The 11,218-nt window shown below is 42.1% G+C and overlaps 1 pseudogene; it reads right to left on the bottom strand.

Moving 5' to 3' along the window:
- Positions 1-428: 428 nt before the first annotated feature.
- LOC110287794 (uncharacterized) lies at positions 429-9,620 on the bottom strand (annotated as a pseudogene).
- Positions 9,621-11,218: the final 1,598 nt, after the last annotated feature.

Here is an 11,218-nt window from a genome sequence, read left to right as displayed (position 1 = left end):
ATGATTTATGCATTTGGTATCATGTCTTAGTTAGGGTTTCCATTGCTTTGAAAAGAACTTTGAAAACTTTGAAAAGGTAACTCTTATAAAGGATAACATTTAATTGGGTCTGGCTTACAGTTTCAGAAGGTCAGTCCATTATCATCTTGGTAGGAACCATGGCTGCATGCAGGGATATATGGTCCGGAGGAGCAGAGCTTTTATATCCTGATCTAAAGGCAGCCAGGAAGAGACTCTCCCACACTGGGTGGAGCTTGAGCACTGAACCTCAAAGTCCATAGCCACTGTGACACACTTTCTCCAACAATGCCACACCTATTCTAAGAAGGCCACATCACATAATAGTGTCACTCCCTAGGGGCCAAGCATTCAAACACATGAATCTATGGGGCCAAATCTATTCAAACCACTACAGTAACAGTATACTTCTACTGGTTTTCTCCAGTATGAACCCAATAATGATATAAAAGGCTGTATCTGTTCATGTACTACTTTCCACATTTAGTGCACGTAAAATGTGTCTCTCCAGTGTGAACTCACTGATGAGCAACAAGGAAGCAGTTGTGTTTGAAGGTTTTGCCACACTCACTGCACCTGAAAGGCTTGTCTCTGGTGTGAATTCTGAAATGCTTAACGAGAAAGGCTTTTTGGCTGAAGGACTTGCCACACTTGCTGCACTGAAAAGGCCTTTCCTCAGTGTTCACTCGCGCAAGATAAATGAGGCTGGATTTCTCCTGAAATGCTTTGCCAAATTCACTGGAATTGTAAGGCTTCTCTGCAGCATGAACTTGAAAGTGACGTGTAAGGTTGGATCTGGTCATATATGATTTCCCACATACTGTGCAGTTAAAAGTTGACTCTCCTGTGGGAACTCGCTTTTGAGATATGAGGGAGATATTATGCTTGAAGACTTTGCCACACCCACCACACCTGAATGGCTTCTCTCTGGTGTGAATTCTGAAATGCTTAACAAAAAGGCTTTTTGGGTGAAGGACTTCCCACACTCACTTCACTGAAATGGCTTTTCTTCAATGTGTATCATCTAGTGTTGATCGAGGTGGAACATGCTAGTAAAAGTTTTGCAACAGTCGCCGTATATGCAGTTCTTCTTCTCAATCTGAATGGCCTCTCCACTCTCAGTGTTCATGCGGGCATCCCCAACAGTATAAGTCATTTGATGCCGTAGAAGACCTGAGGAGGTCTGGAGGATCATCACATTGTTCATGCTTAGCAAGGGTGTCTCAGCACAGCACAGAATGTGCTGTTACAGCGTCGATGAATCGCCTCCTTCTGCAGACAGATTCTGCTCAAAGGGTGACATTTCACTCTCAACTTTAATCCAACAACCTGGACACAGAGAAATCCTGATGAGTGGCATGTAGACTGTCAAGTGTCAGACAGACAGAAAGACAGAGATACTGCACCTATTACTAATGGTGATCTGAGATTTCTCCCAGAACAAATGGGCTAGTTTAGGGTAACAGGATCCAATATCATGCTAAATTTGTCAATATCTTATGTTCTATGGACCTTAGGAGCAGCAAGAACACAAGCATGGAATAAGTGACAGGGAGGTGTGCTAGGAACTGTAACAAACTCTTTCATCACCAATAGCTTTCTGCAAGCTTCAACTGTTGGGGATTCAAGAAACAGTGCAGAAGGCTGTGTAGAGTTATACGGGATGGTTCCTAAAGAACCTGAATTTAAGTACTGACAAGGTATAGTGCATGGTAGATGAATTATAATCGAACATGGCTGCTCTGGCTGGAATACAGACACTCCTACAGTACACACTTTTAATCCAAAACATTGTATATAAGGTTAGTTGGTAGACGAAGCAGCCATGTTGGAAAGTGATATCTAATTGAAAGCAGGCAAAGTAATGAATCAGAGAATTATTTGAATAAATGAATCAGCAATACGACAGGAAAGTGAGTTGACTTCAGAGCAGACAGAGTGTTCAGATGAAGTTTTGACCTGAACAGTTTGACAGACAGGTTTCAGAGAGAACAAGCTAGATACAGGTGAAGACAGAATGAACCAGAGAATGAGAAGCCAGAAGAATAGAACAGATTGCTAGAGTTACTTTGAGATCAAACAGAGCAATTGATTCAGAAGCTAAAAGAAGCCAGTTTGAATCGAAGGAGTTTGAGCAGAAATAGCTGAGTTGACCATCTTGCCAGAGTTCAGAGAAAAGCTAGAACAGGTGAGCGTATTCAACAGTAAGTCTCCATGGTTGAAACCACTCTAGGCCTTGATTAGATTGCACACAGGCTAGAAGCTTCCAAGTCTAGGCTTTGCTTACTACTTGGAAGCTCACTGCCTCTGAGATGACAATTACATTTATCAAATAGTTGTTACATTTACAGTGCAAACCATCAAAATAAAGGAACAGCTGTGTTTCACAGGGTTGCAAGGCAACAGGCAAAACGTTGAAGACTGACACCCAAGGTTCAGTTCTGGTTCAGAATTAATACCTTCAAACATAAAAAACCACCACATTCTAGGTACCTATAACATACCTGGAGTCAGGAATCTCAATGCAGGCACAGAGGGCTCTCCCCAAGACTCCAGGTGAGTCATGTCATGGATCCCAGAAGATATAAGTCCTAAAGGACAATGATACACAAAAACTGACAGTTCTGTACTAAGTGATGCAACCCATACAGTAGACAAGAATAAAGCCTAGTGAGAGTAAACTTGTTAAGGGTGTCTTACAAAAATAAAATAAAATAAAATAAAATAAAATAAAATAAAATAAAATAAAATAAAACAAAACAAAATAAAATGAGCTTACAAGTGCCACAAATCTTGTTATATTCAAACATAAGGCATGTCATCAGAAGTATTTGAGTCACAAAGATCCCAAATATTTAGAGTGTCATCAAATAACAGAGAAGCCAACAGTGTTAAGACTCCTGACCCCAGGCCAGGTGTGTTTGTGCAATCCATTAATTGCAACACTCAAAAGACATAGCAAGAAGACCTTGGCAAGTCAGAGGACAGCCAGGTCTACATAGTGCATCTACCACAGCTAGGATTCTAAAGATAGACCGATGTATCAAACTACAACCCAATAAAATATTTACCCCAAAGTGATTCCTGTGTGCCTTTGCTGCAATTGAGAGAAACAAAGCTGTTTTGAAACTTGACTTGGTTCTTAACCTGTATTTTATACTCCAAGACTGTGGGGGAAAGAATTGGTGTTCATAGATAAATTTTGAGAAAGATAAAGTTCTCTCTAAAAAACAAACAGACACACACAAAAAACAAAAACAAAAACAAAAACAAACAAAAAACAAAGGAAAGTCTAGACATGCTCTGACAGGATGGTAGGGTCTTACCCAGCGAAGACATGAGTGTTCAGATCTCTGACATCACAGTCTGGTGCAGGATCCTTTGAGAGTCATCAAGAAGTGTCCATTCCACTCAGGAGAAGTACACAGCCACATCCTCAAAGGATAAACTGTCCTGAACAGTGGAGAAAGTTGAATTTACATGAATCCTCCATGTCAGGGATTCCTGGTACCCTTAAGTCATTCCCACTTAGCTTTCTACCTGAGAGGATACTAGGCTGTGAACCTATTCAATTGATAGCCAGTCTATCCTTAAGTTCCCACCTACTACTGTGCTCATCACTCAGCAACAACAGTCAAGTTGACATAGTGGCTTAATTTCTTTTCTATTACTTTGAAGAGACACCATGACTAAGGCAACTGATAATAACAAGGAGTTTATTGGGGCTTACACCTCAGAGTGTCAATCTGTAACCTCCATGTCAGGGACTATGGATACAGGCACACACAGCACTGGAACAGCTGCTGAGAGCTTACATCCTGATCCATAGTACAGTACCAGGCAGAGAGAGTTAACTGGGAATGTCAAGAGCTTTTGAGACCTACAAGCCCAGCCCCAGTGACACACCTTCTGAACAAGGCTATACATCATTATTATCTCCAACGTGTTCCACCAATAAGGAACAAGTTTTCCAGTCTATGAATATCTGGAGGGTGTGTTCATTGAAACCATTACAGCTGGAGTCAATCCAAGCTAGAAGAATGTCCCTCCTTTCAATCGGATTATTCCCCTGGATCCCTCCCAATCAGACACTAACATGGATTCCTCCCAATCATCTGTTTCACACAGACTACATTTGGGTCATGGTTGTCCACTCTGTCCCTGGCACAAAGGCCAGGAAGCCATGTGTACATGACCTCAGGACACACACTTCAGTCTTCACATTGAGCTTCCATTTAATCTCAGTATGCAGACTTAGCCCTCAGCTGTTGTGCTACCACAATTCCTACATTCCACTAACGCCAGCCCACCTCATGCATGCCTGAGCATTTCTATCTATCTATCTATCTATCTATCTATCTATCTATCTATCTATCTATCTATCTATCTATCTATCTATTTTAATTAGGTATTTTCCTCATTTACATTTCCAATATTATCCAAAAAGTCCCCCATACCCTCCCACCCACCCACTCCCACTTTTGGCCCTGTCATTCCCCTGTACTGGGGCATATAAAGTTTGCAATTCCAATGGGCCTCTATTTCTGGTGATGGCCAACTAGGCCATTTTTGATACATATGCAGCTATAGTCAAGAGCTCCGCGGTACTGGTTAGTTCATAATGTAGTTCCTCCTATAGGGTTGCAGATCCCTTTAGCTCCTTGGTTACTTACTCTAGCTCCTCCATTGGGGGACCGTGTGATCCATCCACTAGCTGACTGTGAGCATCCACTTCTGTGTTTGCTAGGCCCAGGCATAGTCTCACAAGAGACAGCTATATCTGGGTCCTTTCAGCAAAATCTTGCTAGTGTATGCAATGGTGTCAGCGTTTAGAAGCTGATTATGGGGTGGAACCCTGGATATGACAGTCTCTAGATGGTCCATCCTTTCATCTCAGCTCCAAACTTTGTCTCTGTAACTCCTTCCATGGGTGTTTTGTTCCCAATTCTAAGAAGGGGCAGAGTGTCTACACTTTGGACTTCGTTCTTCTCAAGTTTCATGTGTTTAGCAAATTGTATCTTATATCTTGGGTATCCTAAGTTTTTGGGCTTATATCCACTTATCAGTGAGTACATATTGTGTGAGTTCCTTTGTGATTGTGTTACTTCATTCAGGATGATGCCCTCCAGGTCCATCCATTTGCCTAGGAATTTCATAAATTCATTTTTTTAATAGCTGAGTAGTACTCCATTGTGTAAATGTACCATATTTTCTGTATCCATTCCTCTGTTGAGGGGCATCTGGGTTCTGTCCAGCTTCTGGCTATTATAAATAAGGCTGCTATGAGCATAGTGGGGAATGTGTCCTTCTTACCGGTTGGAACTTCTTCTGGATACATGTCCAGGAGAGGTATTGCTGGATCCTCCAGTAGTACTATGTCCAATTTTCTGAGGAACCACTAGACTGATTTCCAGAGTGGTTGTACAAGCTTGCAATCCCACCAACAATGGAGGAGTGTTCCTCTTTCTCCACATCCTCACCAGCATCTGCTGTCACCTGAATTTTTGATCTTAGCCATTCTGACTGGCGTGAGGTGGAATCTCATGGTTGTTTTGATTTGCATTTCCCTGATGATTACGGATTCTGAACATTTTTCAGTTACTTCTCTGCCATTCGGTATTCCTCAGGTGAGAATTCTTTGTTCAGTTCTGAGCCCCATTTTTAATGGGGTTATTTGATTTTCTGGAGTCCACCTTCTTGAGTTCTTTACATATATAATGGATATTAGTCCCCTATTTGATTTAGGATAGGTAAAGATCCTTTCCCAATCAGTTGGTGATCTCTTTGTCTTATTGACAGTGTCTTTTGCCTTGCAGAAGCTTTGCAACCTTATGAGGTCCCATTTATCGATTCTCGATCTTACAGCACAAGCCATTGCTGTTCTATTCAGGAATTTTTCCACCTGTACCTATATCTTAGAGGCTTTTCCCTACTTTCTCCTCTATAATTTTCAGTGTCTCTGGTTTTATGTGGAGTTCCTTAATCCACTTAGATTTGACCTTAGTAGAAGGAGATAGGAATGGATCAATTCCCATTCTTTTACATGTTAACTGCCAATTTTGCCAGCACCATTTGTTGAAAATGCTGTCTTTTTTCCACTGGGTGGTTTTAGCTTCCTTGTTAAAGATAAAGTGACCATAGATGTGTGGGTTCATCTCAGGGACTTCAATTCTGTTCCATTGGTCTACTTGTCTGTCGCTATACCATTACCATGCTGTTTTTATCACAATTGCTCTGTAGTATAGCTTTAAGTCAGGCATGGTGATTCCACCAGAGGTTCAGAAGTGTTTTTGCTCTCCTAGGTTTTTTGTTATTCCAGATGAATTTGCAGTTTGCCCTTCCTAATTCGTTGAAGAATTGAGTTGGGATTTTGATGGGGATTGCATTAAATCTGTAGATTGCTTTTGGCAAGATAGCCATTTTTAAAATGTTGACACTGCCAATCTATGAGCATGGGAGATCTTTCCATCTTCTGATATCTTCTTTAATTTCTTTCTTCAAAGACTTGAATTTCTTATCATACAGATCTTTCTCTTCTTTACTTAGAGTCACACCAAGGTATTTTACATTATTTGTGACTATTGAAAATGGTGCTGTTTCCCTAATTTCTTTCTCAGCCTGTTTATTCTTTGTGTAGGGAAAGGCCATTGACTTGTTTGAGTTAGTTTTATATCCAGCTACTTCACCGAAGCTGTTTATCAGCTTTAGAAGTTCTCTGGTGGAATTTTTAGGGTCACTTATATATACAATCATATCATCTGCAAAAAGTGATATTTTGACTTATTCTTTTCCAATTTGTATCCCCTTGATCTTCTTTTGTTGTCAAATTTCTCTGGCTAGGACTTGAAGTACAATGTTGAATTTGTCGGGAGACACAGGGCAGCCTTGCCGAAAGTGCTAAGGCTTGCAGAAAGTTCTAAGCCTTGCAGACTTAGCCCTCAACTCTTGTGCTTCCAAAATTCCTACCTTCCACTAAAGCCAGCCGACCACATGCATGCCTGAGCATTTCTAATCATCCCCAACACATCTCACTTCCAGGCATGGTCTAATCTCATCACTAGAGCTTTAAGACCTTTGAATCTTTAGCCAATTGTTACCATTAAGAGAAACCTGTCCATATAATCCCTACTATGGATGTGGGGACCTTTCATTCTGAGCATTTTCCAGGGAAATCCAATGGAAGGACAAAGAGAATTCCAGCACAGAGTCCCAGGACACCACAGTCCCAGAGGTCACTTATGTGTTAAGTGAGGAGTGTGATTCCTGGGCACCCTCCACTTACCTCTTCCTGGTTGGCAGGTTTCACTGAATACTGGGAAACCTGTTGAAATACAAGGTTGTGAGTAATAAGCAAGAGTGTTGGTATCCCAAAGGTTCACATAAGTCCTCTCTCATACATGCAGTCAGTCACCCACTGGGCTACATCCTTGGAGTCTATTACTGGGTGACTTTGGACAAAGAATCAATCTCTTCTGTTTGTTACCTGAGGATAAAATTTACTGTTTTATTGCCGTGAAGGGAAACCATGGCCAAGGCAATTCTTACAATATAAAAGAAAACATTTAACTGGTCCTAGCTAACAGTTTCAGTGTGTTTGTCCAGGATGAGTATGGTGGCGAGAATAGAGGCATGGGACCAGGGCAATACCTGAAGACTTTATATTCTGATCTACAAGCAGCAGGCAGACACACAGACACACAGACACACAGACACACACACACACACACAGACACACAGACACACAGACACACAGACACACACACACAGACACACACACACACACACACTGGATTAGGTGTGGGATTCTGAAACCTCAAAGTTCACTCCCAGCCACATCCTTCCTCCAACAACACCTTACCTGCTAATCTTTCCAATTCTTTTCAAACAGTTCCACACCCTGGGGACTGAGCATTCAAATATCTAAGCCTATGCAAACTGTTCTCATTAAAACTAACATACCTTCCTATTCCAAAAAGAGACTCATAGGGCTGGAGAGATCACCCTCTTTTGGTGTTTCTGAAGATAGCAACCATGTACTTATATACATAAAATATATCTTTAAAAAAACAAACGAAAGAGAACCACAGTCTCAACCTCAGTCCTATGTGTCAAGTATTTGGTACAGGCTCTTCCTGAGCACATGACTAATGATTCTTTAACAAATTTCCCAAATGGGTACATATTATTTCAAAATGTAGTTTTATCTACCCACATTGAATTATGACTTTGGAATTAATTAGCCTTTACAAAACATTTGCAAGGCAGAAGCAAGCAGACTTTTGTGCGTCTGAGGCCAACCTGATGTACATAGGCCAGCTAGAGTCATGGAGAGTGTCAATGGGGAGAGGGAGGATAGCTAATAACAAGGCAGACTTACTCAAATACTGAATGTAATCACACAATTGTAAAGTCTTTCAGTAATACTTAAAAATTAGGTATATTATTAATTATAATTACTAATATAATTTAGTAATATTATTTAAAAATTAAAATTTATTTTTAATTTAATTTTTCTTCACAGCTAAGCTTAGCATAGCAGCACATCCTGATGGCTGAGTTTTTAAAATTCATTGGAATTGTAAGACAATTTGGATCCAATTAGGGCACTTCCACCATGAACCAGTGTTCAGTTGGCAGCCCTTACCCAAAGGAGACCCTAACCCACAAGAAGGAAAATCTCTGTGAATTTGAGGCTAGTGTGATGTAAACAGTGAGTTTGAGCCAAGATTAAAAATAAATAAATAAAGTAAAAATATAACAAAGGGTGCTTTTTCTTAGCAATTGTGAGTTAGAGATAGAAGGATCTCTTTGAGTTTGAAGATGGTCTGGTACATAGAGAGACAGGACAGCCATGACTAAATAGAGAGACATGTTATGAGGTAGATGGAGGGGAAAGGGGAAGGGAGAGGGAGAGGGACAAAGGGAGAGGGGAGAGGAAGGGAGGGAGTACATGAGCTCACAAGGCCCCCTGTTGTGGTGGGGCAGCAGAGGAGGAAAGGACAGAGGGAGGAGAGAGGGGCATACTGAGAGAATAAAATAGCTCCATCAAAGATCTGGACACCACCATCACCCACCCTACAACCCCCATGCTTGCTACAGCTTGCATATACAGTTGCATTCCAACTCTAGCATTAGTGCACCGGATTTACCCAAGGATTCACTGGTCTCTGACTACACCCAAATTACCCCCACAGTGCCCTTGGAAAACCAACTAGATCAAATCTCTCACCTGTTCAAATCTTCTTGTCCACCAGAGTCTCTGTATACAAGAGTCAGGTCCTTAGGTGCACTGAGCCGTTTCCCTCATCTAATGCCAGTAGACGTCACCCCAGGACTCTGTCTCCAAGCACAGGCCTGCCCACAAGCCTTAGGGGGTACATTCCACCAGAACCTGTGAGTCAGAGGGGATGGCTCTATTGATTGAGCACACAGATGCCAGGTGTCCTACAGTCAGGGACATGGGAATTTATCCTGTTGGATCCTGATCCAGAACTCAGGGAGGTGGGCAATCACTAGGCACTCACCTGGGGCAGGGTTCCACCAGCAGCCTCCACAATCACCACCTGGCTCCACTGGCCTGCCAGGCCCTGGAGAATTGTCATCCCCCATCAAAACCTGGATAAGATCACAAGGGTTGTAAAAACCTCAGTTACACCTCCATGATGGAGGAAAAACGCTTCAACTCTCCCATTTTCCTGCCATGACCATTACTGATAAAACTAGTTTTCTGTGACTGACAGATCTAAGAAGTTTCAAAGAACCTCCTGCACACAAAGCTGAAGTCACATCATTTTGTCTTCAACAAAATGCCTATTTTCTCTGGCTATTCTCAGTGCAATGTCTTCTGTACAAAGTAGTTCAGACATGATCAAGTGGCAGGAAGTAGACACACCTCCCCAGATGGAGCTGTACACTCAATCTGTTAGGGAGATTGTTGTGATTATAGATGTGCCAATATTTCCTTGAGCTACAAAGGCCGGGCTTGCTGAAACTCTCCTATATTACAGAACTGCTGGCAGAGGCAAGTTAATGTCTGGGATTAGAAACTAGCCTGTCAGAGTGAGTTCCAGACCAGACAGGAAACCTCTGGGAGAGTTACAGAGTGAACACGACCCTAACCTGGGCCATGTGAGGAGAGGAGATCTGAAAAGAGGAAGAGGGGCCACCAACCAAGAGGGGCAGCCTGAGTGAAGAGACTAGCATGGCTAAAAGTGGTTGAGTTATATAGGTGTCAGAAGAGCTGGAAGGAGGAAAGCCCAGGGGATTATCTGGACTAGAAAGTTTAGGGGGGTTGTGGCTATTGGGGAGGCATGCCAGGCAGGAGGGACCTATATGCAGTAGAGAGAGAGGGATGCTGAGAGAAACTGGAGGTCACTGTATAGTTGATATGTTAATGGACTCCTTAGTTCAACATTTTTGCCTTGGATTTCAGACCCAACTGGTTTTAGGCCTTTGTGTGAATGATACTTGACAGGTCTTCTTGCAACGAAAACTCAGGAAATTACCACAGAGGAAGAAAGAAAGGACATATTTGAAATTGAGTATTCTTTCACCACTGATCTCAAGAATTCAAACTCTTCTCAGTTATATACATAAGATATGACATCATCACCAATAACTTTTCTATTGTGCATCCCCATGCTTAGAGAAATTTGGAGATGCATAACGGAATTCAGCCCACAAAATCACTTTGGTGTGGCACTGAAGATGCACTTCAGTAGGAAAGTCTGGAGCACCAGCTTCCGCGGGGGGGGGGGGGGAGGGAACACTGGAGCATATGTAAATGTGATCTAGTCTGCAGGGAGTCCTGTTAACTACTTTCACATTGGTTTTCCACTGTCCATCTTTGCAACTGTCCTGGTATCCATGTCGAAGCTATCTGAACTACATTAACCAGAACCCACTGTGTGCATAAAGGCAGGAAGAGTAGAGGGAGTTGTTAGTGCATAATATACTCCCAGTGGATATCTGAGTTTGTGGCTAGCTTGGTCTACCATCTAGTGCAGCCAAGGCTACACAGAGAAAGCCTAACTCAAAGGAAAGAAAGAGAGAGAGAGAGAGAGAGAGAGAGAGAGAGAGAGAGAGAGAGAGAGAGAGAGAGAGAGAGAGAGAGAGAGAGGAGAAAGGCATTCAGCTGGAGCCTAGACAGGTCTGAAATTTGCACCACAATGGTACAACTCGTCTAAGCCTTGGGTAAAAT

The sequence above is a fragment of the Mus caroli genome, unplaced genomic scaffold (genome assembly GCF_978045245.1).
Source record: "Mus caroli unplaced genomic scaffold, Mus_caroli_1 scaffold_8, whole genome shotgun sequence".
NCBI classification, from domain to species: Eukaryota; Metazoa; Chordata; class Mammalia; order Rodentia; family Muridae; genus Mus; species Mus caroli.
Note: the sequence above shows the minus strand (reverse complement) of the source record. Positions and strands in the feature narration are given on the sequence as shown.